The 25,522-nt window shown below is 32.7% G+C and overlaps 1 protein-coding gene across 1 annotated transcript in view; it reads right to left on the bottom strand.

The window, feature by feature from the left end:
• Positions 1 to 25,522, bottom strand: part of MARCHF1 (membrane associated ring-CH-type finger 1) — a 798,496-nt gene that overhangs the window by 515,197 nt on the left and 257,777 nt on the right. Inside the window, exon 2 of the mRNA XM_038559139.1 lies at positions 14,302 to 14,378. The gene's annotated coding sequence lies outside the window, so the exon portion shown is untranslated. The remainder of the gene's footprint in view (positions 1 to 14,301; positions 14,379 to 25,522) is intronic.

Raw genomic sequence — 25,522 nt, forward strand, 5'->3', positions numbered from 1 at the left:
ACTATACACTAACAAATTGGACAATCTAGAAGAAATGGATAAATTCCTATAAACTTGCACTCTTTTAAAACTGCAACAGAGAAAAAAACCGGAATATCTGATTAGATCAATTAATATTAGTAAGCTTAAACTAGTAATCAAAATACTGCCAACAAGTAATCCAGAACCAAAAAGCTTCACAGGTGAATTCCACCAATTTTTAAAGCAGATTTAATATCTATTTTTCTCAAAATATTCCAAAAAATCGAAGAAGAAATATTTCCAAACTCATTCTTGAGGGCAGCATTACCCTGATACCAAAACCAAAGACAACACATACACATAAAAAAATTACAGGTCAATATCCCTGATGAACATAGACGCAAACATCCTCAACAAAATATTAGCAAACTGAATTTAAAAATACATTAAAAGGGTTATATCCCATGATTGACTGAATTTATTCCAGGGGTGAAAGGATTTTTCAATATCCACAAATCAGTCTACATGATAACCATATTAAGATGAAGTTGAGGGCGGCTGGGTGGCTCAGAGGTTTGGCGCCGCCTTCGGCCCAGGGTGTGATCCTGGAGACCCAGGATCGAGTCCCACGTCAGGGTCCCTGCATGGAGCCTGCTTCTCCCTCTGCCTGTGTCTCTGCCTCTCTCTCACTCTCTCTGTGTCTCTCACGAATAAATAAATAAAATCTTTAAAAAAAGATGAAGTTTATCCTTTTATTTCAATTGATGCAGAAAAGGCATTTGACAAAAGTCAATAGCCATTTATGATAAAAACTGTCAACATGAAGGGGAGGTGTAGAGGGAATATGCATCAACATAATAAATAACATAAGACTGACGCAAAGCTAACATCATACTCAATGGTGAAAAACTGAAAGCTTTCCCTTAAAGGTCAAGAATACTCTCACCACCTTTGTCAACACAGCATTGGAAATCCTAGCCACAACAAACAGACCAGAAGAAGACATAAAAGGTATCAAAATAGTAATGAAGAAGTAACATTGTCACATTTTGCAGATGGCATGACAGTAAATACAGAAAACTCTAAACCTCCACCAAAGAAAAAAATATCCTAGTTTTCATTATTTTTGGTTTCTCAAATATTAAAACCAATAAACAAATGAATTCAGTAATATTGCTGAATATAAAATTACTATACAGTAATATATTGTGTTTCTATTATGAATAACAAACCATCAGATAGAGAAATTAAGAAAACAATCTCATTTACAATTGCATCAAAAGAATAAAATACCGGGAAATAAATTCAACCAAAGAGGTGAAACATCTGTACCTTGAAAACTATGACAACAATGAAAGAAATGAAAGGCAACATGAATAAATGGGAATGTATTCTGTGCTCAAAGATTAGAAGAATTAATATTCTTAAAATATCCATACTATACAAAGCAGTCTACAGATTTAATGCAATCTCTATCAAAATATCAATGGTATTTTTCACAAAACTAGAACAAATAATCCTAAAATTTGCATGGAAGAAATTGTCAAAAGACCACAAATTGTCAAAGCAATCTTTAAAAAGAAGAAGAACAAACTGGAGGTAACCCATTCCCTGATTTTGAACTATGCCATGAAGTTGTAGTAATCGAAACAGCAGGGTACTGGAACCAAAACACACACATACATCAGCAAAACAGAATAGAAAGCCCCAAAATAACTATGATTATATGGTCAATTAATCTACAACAGAGGAGGCAAAAATACAGAACGAGGAAAAGTCAGTCTCTTCAATAAGTGCTTTTGGACAAGGCGCCTGGGTGGCTCAGTGGTTGAGCATCTGCTTTTGGCTCAGATCATGATGCCGGGGTCCTGGGTCTAGTCCCACATAGGGCTCCTCTCAGGAAGCCCGCTTCTCCCTCTGCCTAGGTCTTTGCCTCTCATTTTGGATCTCATGAATAAATAAATAAAATCTTAAAAAGATAAATAAATGCTCTTGGAAAAACTGGAAAGATACATGCCAATAAATAAATAAATAAATAAATAAATAAATAAATAAAACTGAGCCACTCTTATACCATATACAAAAATAAACAGATTAAAGACCAAAAGGTAAGACCTAAAGCCATAAAACTGCTAATGGAAAAAATAGGCAGTAAACTCTTGAACATTGATCTTAGCAATAGTCTTTTGATCTGTCTCTTCAGGCAAGAAAAACAAAAGCAAAAATAAAGTATGGGACTACCTCAAGTTAAAAATCTTTTCCACAGTGAAGGAAATCACCAAAAACCTAAAAGGCAACCTACAGAATAGAAGATATTTGCAAATGGTATCTCTGACAAGAGGTTTATGTCCAATATCTATAATGAACTCATATCACTGAACACCAAAAAACTGAAATAATCCAATTAAAAATGGGCAGAGGACCTCATAGACATTTTTTCCAAAGAATACACACAGTTGGCCAACAGGCACATAAAACCATGCTCAACATCATTAATCATCAGGGAAATGCAAATCAAAACCACAATGAGACATCACCTCATACCTGCCATTAGGGCTAGTATCAAAAAAACAAGCAATAACAAGTGTGGGTAAGGGTGTGGAAAAAAGGGAACCCTAATGCACTATCAGAGGGAAGGCAAAATAATGCAGATGCTATTGAAAACGATATGGAGATTCCTTAAAATGTTAAAAATAAATACCACATAATCCAACAATTCCAAATACTATATAATCCAATAATCCATCCCATAGATACGCACACACATGCTCACACACACAGTGGAGTATTACTCAGCCATAAAAAATAATGAAGTCTTGTCCTCTGTAACCACTTGGATAGACAAGAGGGTATTATGCTAAGTGAAAGAAGTCCAACAGAAAAAGACAAATACCATATGATTTTACTTACATGTGAAATCTAAAAAATCAAAACAAATGAACATACGTAACAAAAGAGAAAAAGACACATAAATACAGGTAACAAACAGGTGGTTGCCAGAGGAAGAGTGTGGGCAGATGGGTGAGACAGATTGGGGATCAAGAGGTACAAACGTCCAGTTATAAAATAAAAAAAGTAGTTGAGGTGTAAAATACAGCATAGGGAGTAAATAATATTGTAATGGCTTCATACTGTGACAATGATAACTAGGTTTATTGTGGTGATCTTTTCATAATATATATAAATGTCATCATCATGTTGTACATTTAAAACTAATGTAATATTGCATGTCAACTATATCAGTAAAAAAATTTTAAAAACCATGATTAAAAATTGCTTCAAGAGGAAACATATTACAATATATAAGTGCATCTACATAACAGCTTTTACACCTTAAATTTACACAATGTGAAAAAAAATTTACACAATGTAATCTCATTTTATCAAAGAAAGAAAAAAGAAAACTAAAATCATGCCTCCGGAGTCCTTCTTTTCTTAAGGACTGCATGCAGGAACAAATAAGGTTGAACACAGAGTAACAAAGGGCTAAAGTTAAAGAAAACACAATTTAAAAACACTCTGTGACAGAAATTTGATATTCTATACTAATATTAAATACTTCCCTTTATATCCACATACCGATATCCATTTAAGCCATTCAATCTTAAAAAAAAAAAAAAAAAAAAAGCCATTCAATCTTACCGCATGCAAAAAAAAAAAAAAAAAAAAATCCCCTATAAGTAAAATACAGATGGAAAGTAATTTATTTGAAAATATTTAGGGACTGCCATACTCAGAAGCCCAAATGGTGCTATTTTACTCTGTCTAAACTATAAAGAAATCACTGAAGTCCTCAAAGCTAGATGGAAAACCCTAGAGAGCCTACTAACAATTTAGCATGCCAATTCCCGTGGTAATGTTAATTTTACTTTTCACAGAGTCCTACTGAAATGCTGTTCATTATAATTAAGACTTTATAACTATAGATGTGTAAAAAAAAATGTGAGGCTTATTATACCAGAGACATCCCAAAGGAGGGGTTCCATCCTAGGATTTACAGATCCTATCAATGGGGTCCATAAATAAAATTCAGATGATCTGTGCATGTGGATTAGGAAAAGAAAAGTCGTATCTTTATTTTCACTAACCTCTAGATGAAAATTGATCGTTTTTTTGAAGTATGATTTAAGCCAACAAACCACAATAGCAATATTTTCATCGATTTCATCGATAAACTTTTCATCATAGAAACTATTTTCATATCACATTTTGTTACAAATATCATGAAGTATGATTTACTCTCACCACAGCTTCAAAATTACTATTGTTCTTAAACATTAAATATTTGCCTGGATCTTGTTATTTAGCATGTTTCGAAGCCTACCTGTTACTATATCATGAATTTGATTCTCCATGTTTTGATGACTATTTCAATATAACCGATTCTCTGGGTAATTTCTGCATTTTATTTTATGCATTTAAAATATTAAAAATATTATTCTGAAACATGTATGACATAGACATCATCCAAGTGTAAAGCAGCAAAAAGTAAGAAGTGACATGAGTTTCAAACCATTTTCTTTGGTTTCAGCAAATGCTTTGGAGTTACAGCTTGCTCTTTTCCACCTAACACCTAACATCCGTCTTATCTTGCCAAATGCCTATCCTGTTTTTCAGAATTTTACACTCCAGCATCACATGCAAACATGACAGCCTTAGAGACATCTCACCAGCTCCTGCAATTATATAGATCCTTATAAAAAGCTCTTATAGCAAATATATATATATATATACACACAAACATGTATATTTTAATCTTTCAGATTCTGACTGGTTACTGATACAGCACAGAAATTATATTAAGGATCCCTGTTTTTTTTTTTTAAAAAGAATCCCTGTTTTAAAACAGATTTTCTTAATTTTTTTTTCTTTTTTTTATTTATTATTTATGATAGTCACACACAGAGAGAGAGAGAGAGAGGCAGAGACACAGGCAGAGGGAGAAGCAGGCTCCATGTACCAGGAGCCCGATGTGGGATTCGATCCCGGGTCTCCAGGATCGCGCCCTGGGCCAAAGGCAGGCACCAAACCACTGCGCCACCCAGGGATCCCCTAAAACAGATTTTCATATTATCTTTAGACATGATCATTATAAGGCCATTACATTAGCTAACACTTATTCTAATTTAAAAATAAGTGCTGGCTGATCTTTCCTGTTTATTAAAAATATGTAGGTTCAATTCATAATAAAACATATTTTTGTTTAGTTTGTCACATATCTAATTGTTCCAGACCAAGTATATTAGGAAGACAATCCTGAAATCGAGAGCAGAGGAAAAAAAAAAAAAAAACACACAGAAAAGAAAATATTACCAGGAAATGCTTCTTTTGGGAAAAGGAATTATTAAAGAGCAGTCTTAAAATGTCATGACTCAATTCAAGGGGATAATTTAATTCCGCCTCTAGTTGAGTTCATAATACACCTCAGTCTTATCCCACAGTGTAATATTCAGTCTTGTGCTTCAGTCTTACACTAGGACTGGCATTTAAAATTTGTGTGATTTACTGTGTCATAACATAAGTGACAGGGTATCACCACCAATATATAGGGACATATTCCTAGTCATTTTAAGAATGGGGATTTCTCAATCAGAGAAGAGAGATATACTTAGATTAAGACTTGAATGTGTTGCGAAAATTCTTTTGACTATTTTTGTGCAATGGTTGAAGCTGAGTATCTATGTTGCTGACTCTCATCTGATCACAAACATCATGAATAATGCATTTAGTTACATGACCATTTTGCCTTTAGACTAAGAACACTGAGGAACTGCTCTAACCATAGGAAAAGTCCATGTAAATGGCCCAATTTTCCCCCTCTTTTGTTCCAAATGTAGAATTTTCTGTACCACTGTGAAGCAGAAATTACTCCTTTGTGCGGATTCAGCATTCAAAATATGACCAATGCCGGATTTGTGTGTGGAATACTCAAAACACAGTCAAGCACCTGCATTTGTCATCAACAAAGTGTTGATTCACAGTTTCCTCAAAATACAGTAGAAAGTCTGAACCAGTATTCTCAAGGGCATAAATAAAAGGTCGGACTTGTATACTTTGCTCAACCCATAGAAGGCTCACAGAATGACAAACGTGAAATAAGAGTCTGGAAATCAGAACATCTCAGCAGATTGATATTATGCATTTTTCTACCACTGCATGAATTGCAAGAAGCTCATTTTCATTTACTTAATAATAGAAAGCTGGAATTTTTAGGGAGATCTGAGGTTATATGCAACAATATTACCTGTCAGTCTATTAAATACAGTTAAATAGACTGAACTAAACAAAATTATGTGATTGTCTTATTATGAATTTAACTTACATACTTTTCAATTTCTATAATTTTATAGATTTGTTGTCAAAATATCTTCCATGTTGATAATGACCTCACTGAAACAAAATCAGTTTTAAGACAAATTCTATTTCTTGGAAAAGTCTTTATTTTTCTCTGACCTATATTATATAAGTTGCTATACAAGGACCAATTATCTGGAGCATAGTAAGAATCGATGATGCATAAAACGTTTTCAATATCAAGTACAGAGCAAAGCAAAAGGTGAATTCATTAATGTGAATGTTAATACAAATGAAATAGGAAGTCACGGTTGTTAATTATGCTGAGAAAACGAATCAGAGTTTGCCACACTTGAAGAAAATCTTTTTTAAATAAATAATTCAAAAGGAAATTTCATCAATATTTTTCTGAGATTATAACATCTGAATTTTTGCAACACATTCAAGTCTTGCGTGTTGGGGGAGGGGGGGTGTTGTTAACTTTTCAAAAGCAAGAAAATGGAGAGCCTAAGGTTCTTAAATTCTATCATGGTTTGTATCATGGATGCCCAAGGAGGCAACCGATAGTAACTATGGACAAAGAAGAAGTAAGCGTCTCTCTCCTAACAGCAAGGGCCACTGCTGCAACTCATGAGAAGGAATAATGGATAAAAAATCGTTATTTATTGAACTGATGCTCACTGTATTGATCTCTATTCTATACACAAACCGCTAACTGAAAAGAAACTGTGAATTTTCCTCTTAGAGACTTCTAATTTGTGCACTTACGCATTTATACTTCTGTTACAGAGTAATTTTTTCCCATTTAGAGGTGTTAAGAGCTTTACTCCAAATAACAAAAGTGCCATAACTCCCTAGGGTAGAACACAGATAAAGAGAGAGCAGGGGAAAAGTGCACATTTTCCGTCACTCTACTTGAAAACTGTGTTTACCTAACAAATTTGTCACAATGGAGTTTTAATCAGATTCAATTCATTAAGGATAACTTTAAGGCTTTACTAGGTTAATGGTATGTAGTGTGTCTTAGGATTTTCTTTCCTATCTTTAAGAGGAAGACACACAAAACTTCTAGATAACCACTTAGCACTCTCTTAAGCATTTAAGAGTTTCTTCCTGACAAAACTTTTCATCCTGAGTGGAAGTTCCTCAACTGCTGATGATAAACAGAATGGCCAGCGATATAGGCTAAAGCCTATGGGAGACAGTTCATATTCAAGATAACTGTCTAAGGAATACGCTGCCAACATTTACTCCTTCAGAATTTTTCAGGCTTTTTCCCTGTGTTTCCACATAATCAGAAAGCTTCCATAATCACTTTGCTTCCTCATGTAATTGCATTAAGTTTTGTTCAGGAGTCTACCAAAGGCTGATCATGTGTTGGAAGGTCTTTCTCACATTTTACAAGGTCTCTATTGAGAATATAGGCCATTATGTTGTTCAAATGGATCAGCATCCTCACAACGCATGAGTTCCATTGAACTATCCTTCCTGTTAGGAATCTAACAAACTCAAATGTACACTGAGATGCTACAGCTTTCCCAACACACTTGTTCACTGGGCTGTTTGGTTGGTTTTAATGTGCACAATCTCCTGTTCAATTTTGTGCCCAGCATAACCCATGCATCATATACTACTGGTTTTGAGCTCAGAGTCTACATTTGTCTTGTCAATCACCACAAATTACTTTTAGATTAGATAATATGTAATGGCAATAAAAAGTAGATTGTGAAAAAAAAAGTAGATTGTGATATATGTAAAAAACAAAATGGTAAAAGTAGATCTAAACCCAGAATGTGAAATATTAGTCTGCATTGCTGAAATCATTGTTTTAACTCCAGTCTATCACAAATGATTGCTAGAGCCCCAAACAAGTCCTCAAGAACAAATCTCTCTGATTCTCATAATCCTCATTAAGAGTTACTAATAGACATTTTTACTCTACATTACTCTTCACTGGCACCTAGGGAACCATTAAGTTACTTTTTTTATTATTTTATGTCAACTTTCTTCAGTAGGTAATTATGCTATCTCTACTACTCTCATATACCCTATGCATAGTGTTACAAATATTGCTTAAATAGCTCAATAAATTTTTTTAAGCATCAGGATAAGCATCATTTTATCTTCTCAACAATATCTAAGTTACTAACTGACCATAGCATAAATAGGTGCCTATCATGGAACAAGCCAACCAACAAATGAAATGTCTGGGCTGCAACTTCATACTTAAATCTTTCTGACCAAGTGTCTATCTTTTAGGAAAGTAAAACCAGTATTTGTAAATGAAACAAAGAATCAAATCCATTTTGTGACTACAAAATGTCCATGAATACAAAATAAACTGATGTCTTTAATAAAACAAATAATTACTCCTGAATGTCAACTCTGGACTTTATGTGGGTAAAAACTACTAGAAAAGGAACAAATATTCTTTTTTTCAACATTTCAAGAACTCTCAGGTTTTTTCACTTAAAAATTCACCTTTGGATAAACTAGAGTAGCAGCAACAGTATACAATAAAAATAAATACAAATGACCCATTTGTTTTACTATAAAAAATGCCAATGATAAAAAAAAAATAAGAATGGGATTGAGGTAAAAATATGTTAGAGATAAGAAACTTCTGAAAAGTAAGTTCAGAATATTTCCAAAATTAGAAGATCACACTGTATGTATTATTCATATAAACTGCCCCATCCACCGTACCTCTTTAATTTTCATGTTACCATTCATTGCACATTCACCCACTTATTCAGAGTTAAAACTATGGCATCATCTTTGATTCTTTTTCCACCCTTTCCTCTCACATCAAATGTTAAGAATTAATAGAAAAGAATTTCACTGAAATGTTTCTCTTCACTGTCCCTCCCAGTGAATAAAAGCCTAGGCTTCCCACCATGGAATTAAGATCTTTCATGATTTCAACTAATTTTATCTACTTAACTTTGTTTCCTACTACTCATTTCAGAAAATTTTCTCTCCAATATCTTTAAATCTGGCAAGTATCAATATATCTTAAGTAAATTCTTACATTAAGAATGTTCTTACTCTATCCTGTGATCTCGGCTATTATTATCCATTTAAGGTTTACCAATATTTTACATCCCAATTTTGATTACACTGATTCCTGAATAAATGCAACGGTTCGTTCATTCAGTGATTGCTTGTTTTCTACATCTTTTTGAATAAATATGTGGCGTACAAAAGATAGCCTTAAGACGTTGTGGAAGGTGAGAGAATTATAGTCTATACTTTTTAGTGATTTCAATTCTACATCTAATTTTTATATAACTGATTTTGCTCCACAATGAGATTATAGCAATTTAGAAGCAGTTTTCACATTTTGTACTTTTATTTCCCACAGTTCTTAGCACAAATACTCATTTTGTTGTATTCCTGAATTTATTTTTTAAACTCAAAAAATATAATGGTAATTTCATCTCTACTGAATGTCTAGGTAAACAAAGTCTATGAAATAAGTAGTATTGTAAGCCAGAAGACAGTTAATTCTAAGCTTAAATCACTCAGTGTCTAAAATACTGGAGGGGTGTGGGAGTAGCCTCTACTGATAGGCTTTACCTGTGAAATATAATCCTCTCTTAAGGGAAAAGCAATCATGGGCAGTAAAAAGATAGCTGTGATTTTTTTTAATGTGCTCATTAAAACATTTGTTTAGATGAATTACAGCCAGATAAAATTACCGTAGCTGTAGGAAAGATCTTCCGCCAAAGGCAAATGATCTACTTTGATCATCTTTTAAACCTTAGAGAAAACTGTACTAATTCTCCACTAGGGACTAGAGAGTTATTCAACTGGGACCATCGTTGAGCAGGAGATGTTTTATTAAACCAGTTAGCTTCCTCCTCTGTATGGTTTCAAAAAATCAAAGCCAATTTGATTGAAGCTAATGACCTATTACAGAAGGTAAAACAGTAACTAATTTATGATCATTTAATCACAGATTTAGAAGATGTTATGTTAAATTAATTAGCATTTTTTCTACTAGATAGTCCCTGTTATATGGGATAGGCTTTACTTTAAGAGATCTTTCAAAATATGGGATTTTGAAACATCTACCTGTAGGTATTTAAGTGCTTAAAAATTCTCACATCATGAAAATCTATACTGTTATCAGTCCAGGTTTATTATAGTTTGTTTTTTTTTAAATAACTACAAAATAATGAACTGTCCACCTTTCCTTGCAGTCAGTTCATATATATGAAGAATAATATTCAGTTATTTCACTATTTTCTTTTTTAAATGAATACTATTTCTCTAAAATTTTTATCAGAGATACTGCTTCTCAGAATTTCTGACCATAATTTTTATTTTTCTCCTCAACTTTCTCCATATACTACAGATTTTCACTAGATGAATACATCACAAGCATTCAGAATAATAAAGAGGGGTAAGACCAAAGGCAAAAATATATTTGTTCCTGACTCTTAAAACTCTTTCTTACATTTTACAAATCTAAGTTCTAATAATACCTTCATGGTTCCTAAATTGAATTTCTTAGATGTGTAGGAACTGATGTAGTAGTAGAACAGGAGACTTCTATAAAATCCAAATAGAAAAGGTATATTCACCACTGATAAACCTGTACAGGTCAAATTCAACACCAAATTTCTTGGCCATTTTTCATGCACTGGATTTGATACATTCTAAATATTCAACAAATGCTTCCTATTAATATAAATTGTATAGTCATTGAATACTATTGCTATTCAATGATCAAAAATGTATTTTAAGAGATACACAGATAAATCTTTAGTAAAAAATCAACAATTTTTATTAAATGCAGTATTTTAGGTAAAGACTCCATGGTTTCCAAGAAGAAAAATAATTATAAAAATAATTGAGCCCAGAGAAATACAAAGGATCATAAAGGCCTACTAAGAACAACTATATACCTATCAACTGGACAACCTGGAAGAAATGGAAAAATTTATAGGAACATACAACATACTGAGACTGAATCAAGAAGAAATAAAAAATCTGAACAGATCAATTAAAGAAATTGAGAGGTGCCTGTGTGGATTAGTGGATTAGTGGGCTAAGCATCTGACTCTTGATTTTGTCTTAGGTAATGATCTCAGGGCTATGAGATCAAGCCACAATGGGCTCTGTGTTAGATGCAGAGCCTGCCTAAGATTCTCTCTCTCCCTCTCCATTTCTATAAGAAAAGGGAGAAGAAATTGAGTCAGTAATCCAAAATCTCCCGATGAAGAAAAGCCCAGGACCAGATGGTTTCACTGTTGAATTTTACCAAACATTTAAAGAATTATTAATACCAAGTATGTTCAAGCTCCCCCAAACAAAAAGAGGGAACATTCCCAAACTCATTTTCTAAGGCCAGCACTTGTCTGATACCAAAGCCAGATTCTGATATTCTAGAAAACAAAGCTATACACCAATATCCCTGATGAATAGAGATGCAAAAAATTCACTATTCTCAACAAAATACTAGCAAACCAAATTCAGCAGCACATTAAAAGGGTCATTCACCATAACCAAGTGGGATTTATCCCTGGTTTGCAAGGATAGTTAGCCAATGCAAATTAATCAATATAATGCACCACATTAATAGAATGAAAGAAAATAATTATATAATCATCTCAACAGATACAGAAAAAGCATTTAACAAAATTCGACATTCATTCATTACAAAAACACTTAAAAATTAGACATACAAAGAACATATCTCAACATAAAAGCCATGTATAACAAACCTGGAGCTAACATCATACTCAACAGTGAAAGACTGACATTTTTTTCCTCTAACGTTAGGAACAAGACAAGCATACCCACTATCACCATCCTATTCAGCAAAACTCAACATAGAACTACCATTTGATCCATCAATGCTACTGGAATATACCCAAAGGAAACAAAAATTCTAATTTGAAAAGACCTCTACACTCCCATGTTCTTAGTAGCACTGTTTACCATAACTAAGGAGGTATGGAAACAATCTAAGTGGCTAACAATGGATGATGGATAAGGAAGTCATAATATATATTATCTATCTGTCTGTCTATCTAGTATAGACTAGACACACACATAAAAGAATATTATTCAGCCATAAAAAGGAAAACAAGAAAATTCTACTATTTGGATAGCATGGATGGAACCTGAAAGCCTATGGGGTGCCTGGGTGGCTCAGTCACTTAAGCGTCTGCCTTCAGCTTGGGTCATGGGATTGAGCCCCACGTTGGGCTCCTTGCTTGCAGGAAGCCTACTTCTCCCTCTACTCCCTGATCGTGTTCTCTCTCACTATGCCTCTCTCTCTCTAAAATAAATAAATAAAAACTTCAGAAAAAAAAAGCTAATGCTAAGTGATATAAGTCAGAGAAAGACAAATACTGTATGATCTCTCTTAAATGTGGAATCTTAAAAAGCTAAAAAGAAAACACCAAATTCATGGAAAAATAAATCAAATATGTGGTTACTGAGGCAGAGGGTAAGAGGAGATGAAATTAAAGGAAAATGGTCAAAAGGTACAAACTTATCCTATTGTGGTAATAATTTCATTATATATGTTAATCAAACCATCATGCTGTATACCTCAAGCTTATACAGTGATGTATGTCAATTATTTCTCAATAAAATTGAAAAATAAATTTAAAAAGAATAGGGTTTGAAAAAAGTTGGAATTGCTATGCCATAACTTAAGATCATTTTTGTGTTAATCTGTATCCGTATTTTTTCTTTATGACACATGTTAATATTTGTCTTTACAAATTTCCCTTAATTGTATGTGATTCTCCATCAATTTCAAGATCTTTCTGAAGTGATTCATGCTCTCCAAATTACTATAGAGGCTTCTAAAATCTGCCTTTAAGTGTGGGCTTAATGTTATCATAGTCAACACTAGTTAAGTTGTTTAAAAATACTAGCTAACAAAATACTTCTGATGAAAAGCATTTAGAATGGCTACTATGCCACAGATTACAAACCTTTAGGTATATCTTTTCATTTATTTGATTTATCTTGTATTTATTATGAACAGATACAGCATAATGTTTCTTTTTGTTTGGTAGAAATAGTCTGCTGAAAGGAAAAAAGAAAAAAGGGAAGGGGAGAGGAGAGGAGGGGAGGGGAGGGGAAGGGAGGGGAAGGGAGGGGAAGGGAGGGAAAGGGGAGGGGAAGGGAAGGAAAGGGGGAGGGGAAGGGAAGGGGAAGGGGAAGGGGAAGGGAAGGGAAGGGAAGGGAAGGGAAGGGAAGGGAAGGGAAGGAAGCAAAAGTCAAAATAAATGACATGTATTACATTCTTTCACTCTACTGGGTCTTTCATAGGAAACTAATTAGAGGCAATGAGATTATCTTATATCAGTATCTGAAGGTAGCTTATAAAAAAGAGGGGAAACTATTTGCTTTAAACTGCTTAGAAACTGAAATCAAAAAATATTTTAACTTTGAAACAACCAGAAGGGTTTTAAATTTGAAGGTTCAGGAGACACTCAATTTAATGTCATTCATGACTCTTCACACAGAAGCCTTTGCTTGTTTTCCTTTTATCATATGAAAGTATGAATATTAGATTCTAGTACATCAAAGTTATGTAGTACGCACTTCATCATGATGAATATTATAATCCTTGAATGTAAAAGTTATATTAGTAACAAAATAAAATCCATATTTTCCCCAAAGACAATCAGTATTCAGTTATCATCATGAGGGAGTTATTATAGATAAAATTAAATATATTTGTTTACTGAAACGGAGGACATTATAATTACCAATATACTGCCCAGAAAAATCAGTATTATTGACAGCACTTCTCCTTTCATCTAGCTCAACTGATAAAGTTCTTATCACAAGTCATTAAAATATTGGCTAATAGATATAAAGAAACAGTTCATTTTAAAAATTAATGCTATTCACTAAAATTGAATAAAATCTAAGTAAAAGAAACTTTGGGAAAAAAAAAACAATCAATTAAAACCCTTCCATTAATGAAAATTTGACTCTAATTCCAAATGAAAAATATGGTTGTCTGCAAAGAAAGTCTTCTCTATCTAAGATAAAAATAGATGAACTTACAAAATACAGCAGCGTCTTGTTTAATCACAGGAGGACAACTGAATATATTCTCTCAGAACTCTTCTCGGGCACATTTCCTGAAAAAGAAAATTTAAATTTTACACATTGAACTTAAAATTTAAACATTGAACTTAAAAAAAAGTAACTATAACAAACTAAGTTTGTTTAATGGAAAGACCACATATATAGCGTACAACTCTAGGCCTATCTAAATAATCTTTAAACCAAATAATACAATAAAGAGTATTCCTAATGCCATTTGTACCAACATTCAGGTCGTGAGAAAGAATTTCCATCAATTTCTAAATAGCTTGAAAATATCAAGCTACTTCAGTATATTAAGAATGAATCAACTGAAGGTTTATACTCTAATAAAAAACTTCAAAACAATTTTTCTGGTATAAGACCAAAAAAAAGTTGTTTATGACATTCAGATGCCTCTGAGCAGCAAATATACAGCAATGGCTCCAAAGTCAGAGGACAAACTAAAACTCAAACTAGAATACCTGGTCCCAGTTTGATATAGTTATTTCATGAAGATAGTCTGAAATCCATAGAATGTTTTAAACATAATGAGGATGAGTAAAAAAATGGAGCATTTAGAAGATATACAAAAGAACACTGTGCGACGCTAAGCAACAGGTTCACTTTTGGAGCCTTACACGTTCTAAGCAGCATACCATGAAGAAATACAAGTCAACTGGTTCACTGCCTTTCACATCCCTATGTATAAAACAACACCAACTATTCCATCCTTTATTTGTTTTAGGATTCACTTCAATAGAAGGCCTCAATATTGAATTGCCTATGTCTGGTTGAAAGGAATAAGAATGCCAGTTGTCCATACAGTGAGTTGGCACCAGTCTCTTACAATCTCTCCTTATTCTTTTGTACATGAAAAAAGATCACAAGATGGTATTTTTTTAAGATTTTATTTATTTATTCATGAGAGACACGGGCGGGGGGTGGGCAGAGACACAGGCAGAGGGAGAGGCAGGCTCCCTGTGGGGAGCCGGATGTGGGACTCAATCCTGGGACCCAGGATTACGCCCTGAGCTGAAGGCAGGCACTCAATTGCTAAGCCACCCAGGTGTCCCCACAAGGTGGTATTTTAACAAACTATTAGAGGATATTCTTTTTCAAAGAATATGTAAACATTGTAGTTGTAGGTAAAATATGACATTTTCATTTTAGAATTGTATCTATTTATAGAATAAATGTACAGGGAGCTAAAGTGGAGGCTGTAATAGTTATTTAAAATAAGCTTGTCTGTAGAATTAATACATTGATTTATGAAAGTCGACTGCTACCATTAGGAACACACTGTAAGCATATAAGGTAGAAAGATGAAGTTCAAACAATGTACAACAAACTGAAAATCTGAGAAATCACAATAACAAAAAAGTTTCTACAAGAGAAGAATACAGTATATATGAGAATTGATATGAATTTGTAAGTTATCAATGCAACTTTTAAAAGCAAATAAGTCCTCGTTTTATTTCTACTTTCACTAAATGTTTTTTAAATAAGTTTTCCATTATCAAATACCCAAAATACACAGAATATGACCGATCAGATACCCATCAGCAATTGCAGATAACTTCTTTTACAAATTAAAGGTATCCTTCTTTGGCTCAGAATAGTCCAACTACTGTCATCCAGCTTTAAGTTGCCTCGTTTTGCTTAAATTAACTGGATAACATGAACATTTTCCATGTTTCAAAGGACCTGACTTATACAGGTTATACAATTTAAACGGAATTTCATTATTAACATCGGAGTTCCAAATATAAAGTATCGTGAAATACCAATGGATCTAATATCGTAATGGAAACAAATAAAAACCCTAACAAATTGTGTATAAGTTATACTTGACATTAATTGCATGAGATCACTATTAGGCATGGTTACTCCATCAATTTAGGCTCTCCAAGCTAGTCTTTCAAAAGCTTAATAAACCAGATGGGTTTTTTCTTCATATGTACTTATCCAAGCTCTATTTCCTCTTGTGTAATAAGGCATGCAAGTCAACAAAGCAAAGAAGGAAGGGAGGGAAGGGGAACAGGGAGGAAGAAAGGTAGGAGAGAGGGAGTAAGGGAAGAAGGGAGAAAGGAAGGAACAAAGCTTACGTTAAGTGACATGTATTTGGAAAAAGGAGGGAGTCTGAGACAAAACTGTGGTGACCTCTAGCATTCTTACATCTTTGGCCATGTGGTGAGGTGGGTGTCAAAATTATAAGTAACTAGAGAGAATCCTGAGAAAGAATTAAGTGAATAAAGAACTGTATGGATAAATTTATCCCACAAATAAATTATTCAAGCAGAAGTGGGAGAATGTCATGATTTAATCAACAGATGGTACATAATGATTAGATCTGCAATTTATCTTTCAAACCACTCCGCCATGATGATTTTCCAGATTCTTTCAGAAAGAGGGAGACTCTAAGTTAAAGGTGAAATTGTTTCACTAAAGTTGCTGGATGGGTTTGGTTATTCAGATTGAACATAGTACATCCAAGGGTGTCCCAGTCTCTTCAAACAGTTTTATTTTATATTTTTATTATAAATATTAAATCCCAAAATAGTTTGTTTATACAATTATTATGCCTAACTTCTGGTAGATGGGATAAACTGTTCTATTGTAATAAAATAGGTCAATGTACATCATTCTACTAGAGCTTATAAAGGAGAAACAAATTTGATTAAATAATCCACAATATAGTGTGGATTTAATAACATCTATGACAACATGTGCTTCTAAATATCAATTCAAAGTAGCTGAGCTTTGAATTGATATATCCACCAATCATTATATCTATTTATCTAACCTATCTACTTTAATATGTAATATATATGTATTCATAAAATTAAAAAATCTCTCACCACATTAATGTAATGACTATATTTTCATTGAAGTTCACATCAACTATATTTTGTTTACTGCAACAGTGCTGTAAATGTATTGCAGAGTCCCCTGTTGAGGTCTAGAAGGTGCTTTCATTATGATACAAATGATTATGTAACTGCTACCAATAAATCAGTAGTAATCCAAAAATAAATACTGACATAGACTTAAATAAGAGATTACTATATAATGATCAACTCATTGTGACAGAATAAAAAATATTTAGTGTGGAAATCTGATCATTAGAAAAATTAAATGATGTTTTAAAATTTGCTGTTGGACACCTGGGTGGCTCAGCGGTTTGGTGCCTGCCTTTGGCCCAGGGCATGATACTGGGGACCTGGGGTTGAGTCCCGCATCGGGCTCCCTGCGTGGAGCTTGCTTCTCTCTCTGCCTGTGTCCCTGCCTTTCTCTCTGTGTCTCTCATGAATAAATAAATAAAACCTTTAAAAAAATAAAAAATAAATAAAATTTGCTGTTGTTTTCCAAAGTAAGTTATTTATTATATGATGTTATATTATGCTTTATTATCTTCCCTAAGTGGTGGAAACACAGTAAAATTTACAATAAAGTTACTAGAACACAATTATTATAAGCTTATTTTATTATAATGAAAATTACTGAGACAAAAAAACAAAAAATGTAAACCTTGCACCAAAGGGGGGAAAAAAAAAGAAAATTATTTAGAACCCTGAAGAACATTTTGGAGAATGGAACAGAATGAAAACAAAATGGTAGGGAAACAAATATCAGACCTATTAGTTTTAGCAGATTGTAGTATGAATCATCACAAATGGAACAGGATGTGAAATTATCTCCCACTTCTATGTCTACAATGACTGGTGACTTTTCTTTTTTCAAGATTTCATTTATTTACTTGAAAGAGAGAGAGCTTGCACAGGAACAGGGGGAGGTGAAGATGGAGAGGGATGAGCAGACTTTCCACTGAGCAAGAAGCCTGACATGGGGCTCAATCCCAGGACCCCAGGATCACCACCTGAGCCAAAGGAAGACACTTAACCAACTAAGCCACCCAAACACCCCTAACTAGTAAATTTCAAGAAAAATTAGCAGAAAAACAAAATCCTGAAAAATTCATTACACCAAATGTATTCCCCTAAAGTCCCAAAATGTGGACAGATATTTAATAATCATCAATGAGCTGTTCTTGCTAAGAATCATTCATCTCATAAAAGAAAGTTTGACTTTACAAAAGTCAGCATAGATGGGATGTTTGTCATATTCCAATCCTTTCAAATTAAAAAAAATCAGTATATTCTGTTTACTTTATGCAGAAAATCTTGTCGTTAGTCTGAATGTATGCAGGTATAAAAAATATCAATCAGTACTTGAGAATGAGCTATAATCAATTACAGGGAGTGAGTAAACATGAATAAAGTAGACTGAACAGCAATCACAGTGTCAGGTATTTAAAATGTAAATCTAACTTGGAAAAATCAATAACTACTTTTGTTGAAGAAGAGACACTAAATTAAAATAAGAGATGGCATGTTTTTGAACATATAATATACATAATTTTGACTCTGGCAAAGCAAATGTGTTCAGAAGATCATCCAAGAAAGTTTGAGAGTGATAATTGAAAATTTTCTGCATTTGGCAAAGATCATAGTAAAACTTGATAATATTATGAAAGGATATTTATTCAGACTACAAACATTGGCATCAAGTAATATGACACATATTTAAGAAATAATATATAAAGTTGAATAATTAGATTTATTGCAGAAGTAATGAATCACTCTTTGAAGGAAATCCTAAATGTTACTCAAATTATCTTAGATACAGTTCATAATATAATAAGCTTTGTATAATAAATTATAATGACTGAGAATTTGGTAATTTGAAATTTTCAGTATTTTCATGTATACATTTTTGAGAAATTTTTTCCAGGAGTTGCAACAAATTGTAGTTTTTGCAGATTTCTAAAATTCAGAACTTAGAGGGAAAAACTGATGACTAAGTGGATGTCATAAATATATGCATAAATATATAAAACATAACATATGAAAAATATATGAAATATATACACAAAAAATACAAAATATACAAAAAAGTAATAGACCAGTAAAATTTTGATTTGAGGAAGTGATGTTCAAAAGAAAATTCTAAGCAATTTTAAACTTCTTATTTTTCTGTCTGGTCTGAAAGCAAAATTTCTTTGACCAGCACTGATATTGTCTTATGACGCTGAAGATCTCTACAATTTTCTTGGCCTCACTTAAATTTTGGATGTTATTGAAAATTTGTCAACCATAAACATGAAAACATTATGAATATTCAATATGTAAGTTAAACTGATGCTTCATAACCTCAAATCTCAAAGCTATCAAGCAATTTTTTTTATAAATCTCTTGATGACAAGGCTGGACAATGGTATACATTCCAAAACACCTGCTTTTAAATTTATTTCCTAGTTCTGCATGCTGCACTAAGTAAATGTAACACGTCAGAGCACGTTTTCTGTGAATGGCCAGATACTACATATTTTAGGCTTTGCAAGCTGCATATACTCTAGGTTTTACTGCATATTCTTGTGTGTGTGTGTGTGTTTATAATCTTTTAACAATATTTTTAAAAATCTTAGTTTATGAACCATACAAAAGCAGGCCATAGTTTGCTAGTTTCTGTTTTAGAGTTTCCTATTCCGGAAAACATTAGTAACATGTAAATTTAATTTTAAGTAATAAAAATTTTTCTAAAAACATAGTTTCTCTGACACAGTAGCCGCATACTAATTTCTTAATAACCACATGTAAATTTAAATTTAAGCAATTAAAATTAGTTATAAATTATCAAGTTTTTAATAATTCCAAAAACTCAAGAGGCACATGTAGCTATCTGCAGTATTGAACAATGCAGATAAAAAGCATTTCAAAAAAGTTCTATAGAAAAAATATATGCAAGAACCCAAAGTCTGTGCATCAGTGTCTGTATGTATGTGTATCTCTTAGAAGCACGAGAAAAAATCAAAGCGATAATGGCTGAGTCTCTTGACATTGATACTAATCTCTGCCATGGGGCCAAGACCAGAATTAAAAAAGATGACTTAATTTGATTATGAATTCCATTGTTAGTCCATCCAATCTTAGATGTTAGCCCATCCAAAATTAAAAGCCATATCAATATGTCAAGTCTATGTCTCCTTAAATAATAGAATAATTTCTACTTTAAAAGAACATATTATAATATTAAAAAAAACTTTCTCAATATTTTAGATCAATGCTTATCCTATTCTAATGTGCATATACCATCTAGAGACCTTTATAAAATACAGATTCTGATGCAGTAATTCTGAATTGGACTTATAAATTGTACATTCCTAACAAGTTCCTAAGTGATACTGAAATTTAGGGCCCAAGGACAAAGTTTCAAGATGATGTATGCAATATAGTGGATTATGATATCTATAAGTGAAAACTATTTGGTACTTTAATATTGACCTAATCTACTAATAATATGTATTCATGAGCAATCATGATAACAGTAACTACGAATCTTAAGACATTCTTTAGCATGACATTTGTGATGCATTGCAAAGTATTTGCAGTAGTAATTTACCAAATAATTTTAAATGTTTTCCCAGAATATCCTTTGTCAAATGTAAATGTAACTTTTCAAAATTTAAATTGTTAAAAAGTAATTCTCCAGCAGCCCGGGTGGCTCAGCGGTTTAGCGCCGCCTTCAGCCCAGGGTGTGGTCCTGGAGATCCAGGATCGAGTCCCACATCAGGCTCCCTGCATAGAGCCTGCTTCTCCCTCTGCCTGTGTCTCTGCCTGCCTCTCTCTCCCTCTGTCTCTCTCTGTCTCTCTCTCATGAATAAATAAATAATCTTTTAAAAAAGAAAAAAGAATTTCTCTGCAAAGACTATCAAATATATCAAACTTTAAAGCAGAAAATTCAATACTGGAACATATTAATATTGAAACTGTCTAAATAACTGAATTGTGAATTTCTGATTTCCACAATAAAATTTCAGTTGCCTCAATTTGAATCTCTTTATGCCTCCTCCAAAAAATAGATATCAATAAGGATATGAAACAAAATCACCCGTATTTTATGGCATAATTAAGCGACAGTTATAAAACATTCAATAACAAGTAAGTGACTATTTGGAATCAATATTGAGAATTCACATCCATTCCTAAGCAGAGGTAGATTAGAAATATAGAACCCAGGTGAGTAGAGTCCCAGTGGTGTCAGAACACAGATAACATCAATCAGAGTGCATAATTCTAAGTACAAAAAAAGACAATTTAAGCAAAGAGATAAATAGAAGCAAACAATCTGTAATACATATAATTATGGTCACTAAAAAAAAAATCACATAATGAGATAGAAGTAATATATAAAAGTATAATTCAAGAAAGTATTCCAAAAAGAAATGTTATATTTATGTACTGAAAGTTCCGATCTGTACTCGAAAATCAAAGTCAAATACAAGACATATTCTAATAAGTATCCCAATAGAATTATTAAATTTTGATATATAGAAAAAAATTCTCTGGACATCTAGCAAAGGAGAAATGTTTCATGGAGAAACTAATGAAGATTTGGTTGACCATGCACTTCTTGAATGAAATATGCCAAATACAGAAATACTGGAGAAACATTTTCAATGAAGTAATGAAAGGTATGAGATGATTTTATATACAGCTGTGTTATGCTTAAGCATCAAGGCTTAGGAAAACAATGTTAAGCTTTCAAGTACTCAGGGGATGCTATATTCATGAACCCTTCCTTTGACAGAGCTCTAGCTAATCAAGAGATGATTAGGGAAATTTTGGCAAATCAGGTAGTGATGAACATTGCATCATTCTTTGTGAACCGAAGAGGAAAATACAGGTTAGGATGTTTGTGGAAGAATAGTAAGTAAAGCTTATGAACTTAGACAAAGTAAAAATGATTCAACTATGAAATGAGAAGGGAAGCAAGAGAGAAGGCTATACTGGTTGGCACATAGAAAGTATGTAAAAAAAAAAAAAAAGTATTACTTAAACCTAGAGCTAACAAACCAAATAACAGAAAGATAAGTAAATAGGTAGTTAGAGAATTGCAACAAGTATTAAGACAAATATAATTGCTAAAATAAAGATGCAAATCTTGCTAAATAAAAAAGATAGTATACAGAAAACCTAATAAATTAAAGTTATATAAAATGTAATAGACATGATAACTTGATTTTTGTAAGACAGAGCTGAAAACAAATATATATTACTAGCTTTAATAAATGTAAACTTTCTCAATTCACCTTTAATTTTTTATAGCAAAATTCAATTCTATTCTGAATATAAAATCCACAATAAACAAAATGGATTCAAAAAAGCAAAATATAAAAAGATATGTAAAGGTATTCTAGTTAATGCAAATAAAATGAAATGCCAAACGTACTACAAGAAAGTAAAATTCAGATCCAAAAACACTAACGCAACAAAACAAAACACCACAACCACCTTCAAAATAAACAAACTCATGCAAATTAAGAAAGAAATTGCTAGGAAAACATTAATTTCATTCTCCAGTGAAAACACAAATGGAAAAATAAATACATAAAGATATATATATATATATATATATATATATATATATATAACCCTAAAAAGCTAATTAAGATTTTTATACACAAAAAATAGAAGGCACAGTACCTTCATATTAATATAAACTGGCCATACATTAGTTGCTTAAAAAATTATAGCAAGTCTCAGAGTAGAAATAATACAAACAATATTCCCTTAGTCACAATTCAATAAAACTAAAAAATAATAACAAAAAATTGTTAAAATCTGACAATCAAAACTTTTAGAAACTTCCTCAATTCCAGACTTGAGGAGATAATTTACATCAAAGTTAAAATATTTTTAAAAGTAATGACTTTGACAGGATGTCAAAGTTATGATATATAATAAAATCATTAATCAAAGGAAATTCCTATCTTTAAATACACAGGTCAGTACAAATGAAAAATATTTAAGTGTGAAATTCAACGTCTTGGAAAAAAGTAAATCTAAAGGAAGGAAAAAATAAAGATAATGCAAACACTAAGGTTAAATATTTTGTAAAGAAATAGTAATAAACTATCTTTTGAGAAAAAAATTAATAAAAACATAAAAACCATGAGCTAAATTAATGAATAGGAGATAGAAATCATAGGAACACTAACTGATAAATAAGAACAACATAAAAACCCTTGAAACTGATGATGTTCAAAACTCCTAATATATTTTGCACAAGTATATGCAAATATATTGGAAACTCTACCTGAAATGTATAATTTCATAAGATAATATATTTTACAGAAACTGACAGTAGCAGAGAAAAAAAGCTTAAATGAATTCACTTCCAAAGAAGGAGAAAAATTATAAAGCAGACAAAAGAACCAGGCCCAGATATTTCCACAGGTGAAGTCAATCAAATTGCCTAAGACCAAATGTTTATGCTATATAAATTGTTCCTGATAATATACAAAAGAATATTTCCAATTATTTTTTATGAAGTGAACATAATAACAATGCTTGATAAAACTGCACTATATAAGAAAACTACAAATGAATATATATAGGTCTGTTCACAAAAAATCATAAGTAAAATATTAGCAAGCAATCTAATTGCACATTAAAACACTTAATATATTATTACAAAGTGAGATTTATTCCAGAAATGCAAGGTTGGTTCAATATTAGAAAATGCATTAACAGGGATCCCCGGGTGGCTCAGCGGTTTGGCACCTGCTTTCAGTCCAGGGCATGATCCTGGAGACCCAGGATCGAGTCCCATGTCGGGCTCCCTGCATGGAGCCTGGTTCTCCCTCTGCCTGGGTCTCTGCCTCTCTCTCTCTCTCTCTCTCTATCATGAATAAATAAATAAAATCTTTAAAAAAAAAAAGGAAATGCATTAACACAGTTCATCATATAAGTAGATTTATGGGGAAAAACCTTATGATCATCCTAAATGCTGAAAATATTTTTGTCATTCAACATTCATTTTTTAAAAAGATTTATTTATTTATAATTTGACAGAGAGAGAGAGAGAGAGAGAGGAGGAGGAGGCCAGAGAGAGGGAGAGAAAGTCTCAAGCACACGCCCAGTTGAGGACAAAGCCTTACATGGGGCTCAATCTCAAATGATCGGAGCTGAAACTAAGTCAGATGCTCAACCAACTGTGCCACCCAACTATGCCCCATTCTTTCTTTCTTTAATTTCAACGACAGTTAGTTAACATGTAGTATAATATTGGTTTCACTAGTAGAATTTAGTGATTAACCATTTACATATAATACCCAGTGCTCATCAAAACAAGGGCCTTCCTTAATGCCCATCACTCATTAAACCCATCCCCTGTCCACTTCCTCTCGAAAACCCTCAGTTTGTTCTCTATACTTAAGAGTGTCTTATGGTTTGCCTCCCTCTCTTTTTTCTCCCTTCCCCTATGTCCATCTGTTTTGTTTTTTAAATTCAACATATAAGTAAAATCACGGCATTTGTCTTTCCTTTATTTATTTTGCTTAGCGTAATACACTGTAGCTTCATCAATGTCATTAGAAATGGCAAGATTTCACTCATTTTGATGGCTGAGTATTATTCCAGTGTGTGTGTGTGTGTGTGTGTGTGTGTGTGTGTGTGTGTCTGTACCATCACTTCTATCCATTCATTAGTCAATGGATGTTTGGGCTCTTTCCATAATTTGTCTACTGTTGATAATGCTGCTATAAACATAGGGGTGCATGTGTCCCTGCAAATCAGTATTTTTGTATCCTTTGGGCAAATATCTAGGAGGGTAACTGCTAGGTCATAGGATAGTGGTATTTTAAACATTTTGAATACTGAAAACTTTGTTTTCCAGACTGGCTGCACTCATTTGCATTCCCACCTACAGTATGAAAGGGTTCCCCATTCTCCATATCCTTGCCAACATCTGTTGTTTCCTTCCTGTCTTGTTAATTTTAGCCATTTTGACAGATGTGAAGTGGTACCTCATCGTGGTGTTGATTTGTATTTCCTTAATGATGAGTGATGTTGAGCATCTTTTCATTTATCTGTTGGCCATCTGTACATCAGACATCTGAAATATCTATTCATGACTTCTGCTCATTTTTTAACTGGATTATTTGCTTTTTGAGTACTGAGCTTGTTAAGTTCTTTATAGATTTTTGATACTAGCCTTTTATCAACTGTGTCATTTGGAAATATCCTCTCCCATTCTGTAGGCTACCTTTTAGTTTTGTTGATGGTTTCCTTCAATGTACAGAAGCTTTTTATCTTGATGAAGTCCCAATAGTTCATTTTTTGCTTTTGTTTGCTTT

Source organism: Canis lupus, chromosome 15, assembly GCF_011100685.1.
Source record: "Canis lupus familiaris isolate Mischka breed German Shepherd chromosome 15, alternate assembly UU_Cfam_GSD_1.0, whole genome shotgun sequence".
In the NCBI taxonomy this organism is placed as follows: Eukaryota; Metazoa; Chordata; class Mammalia; order Carnivora; family Canidae; genus Canis; species Canis lupus.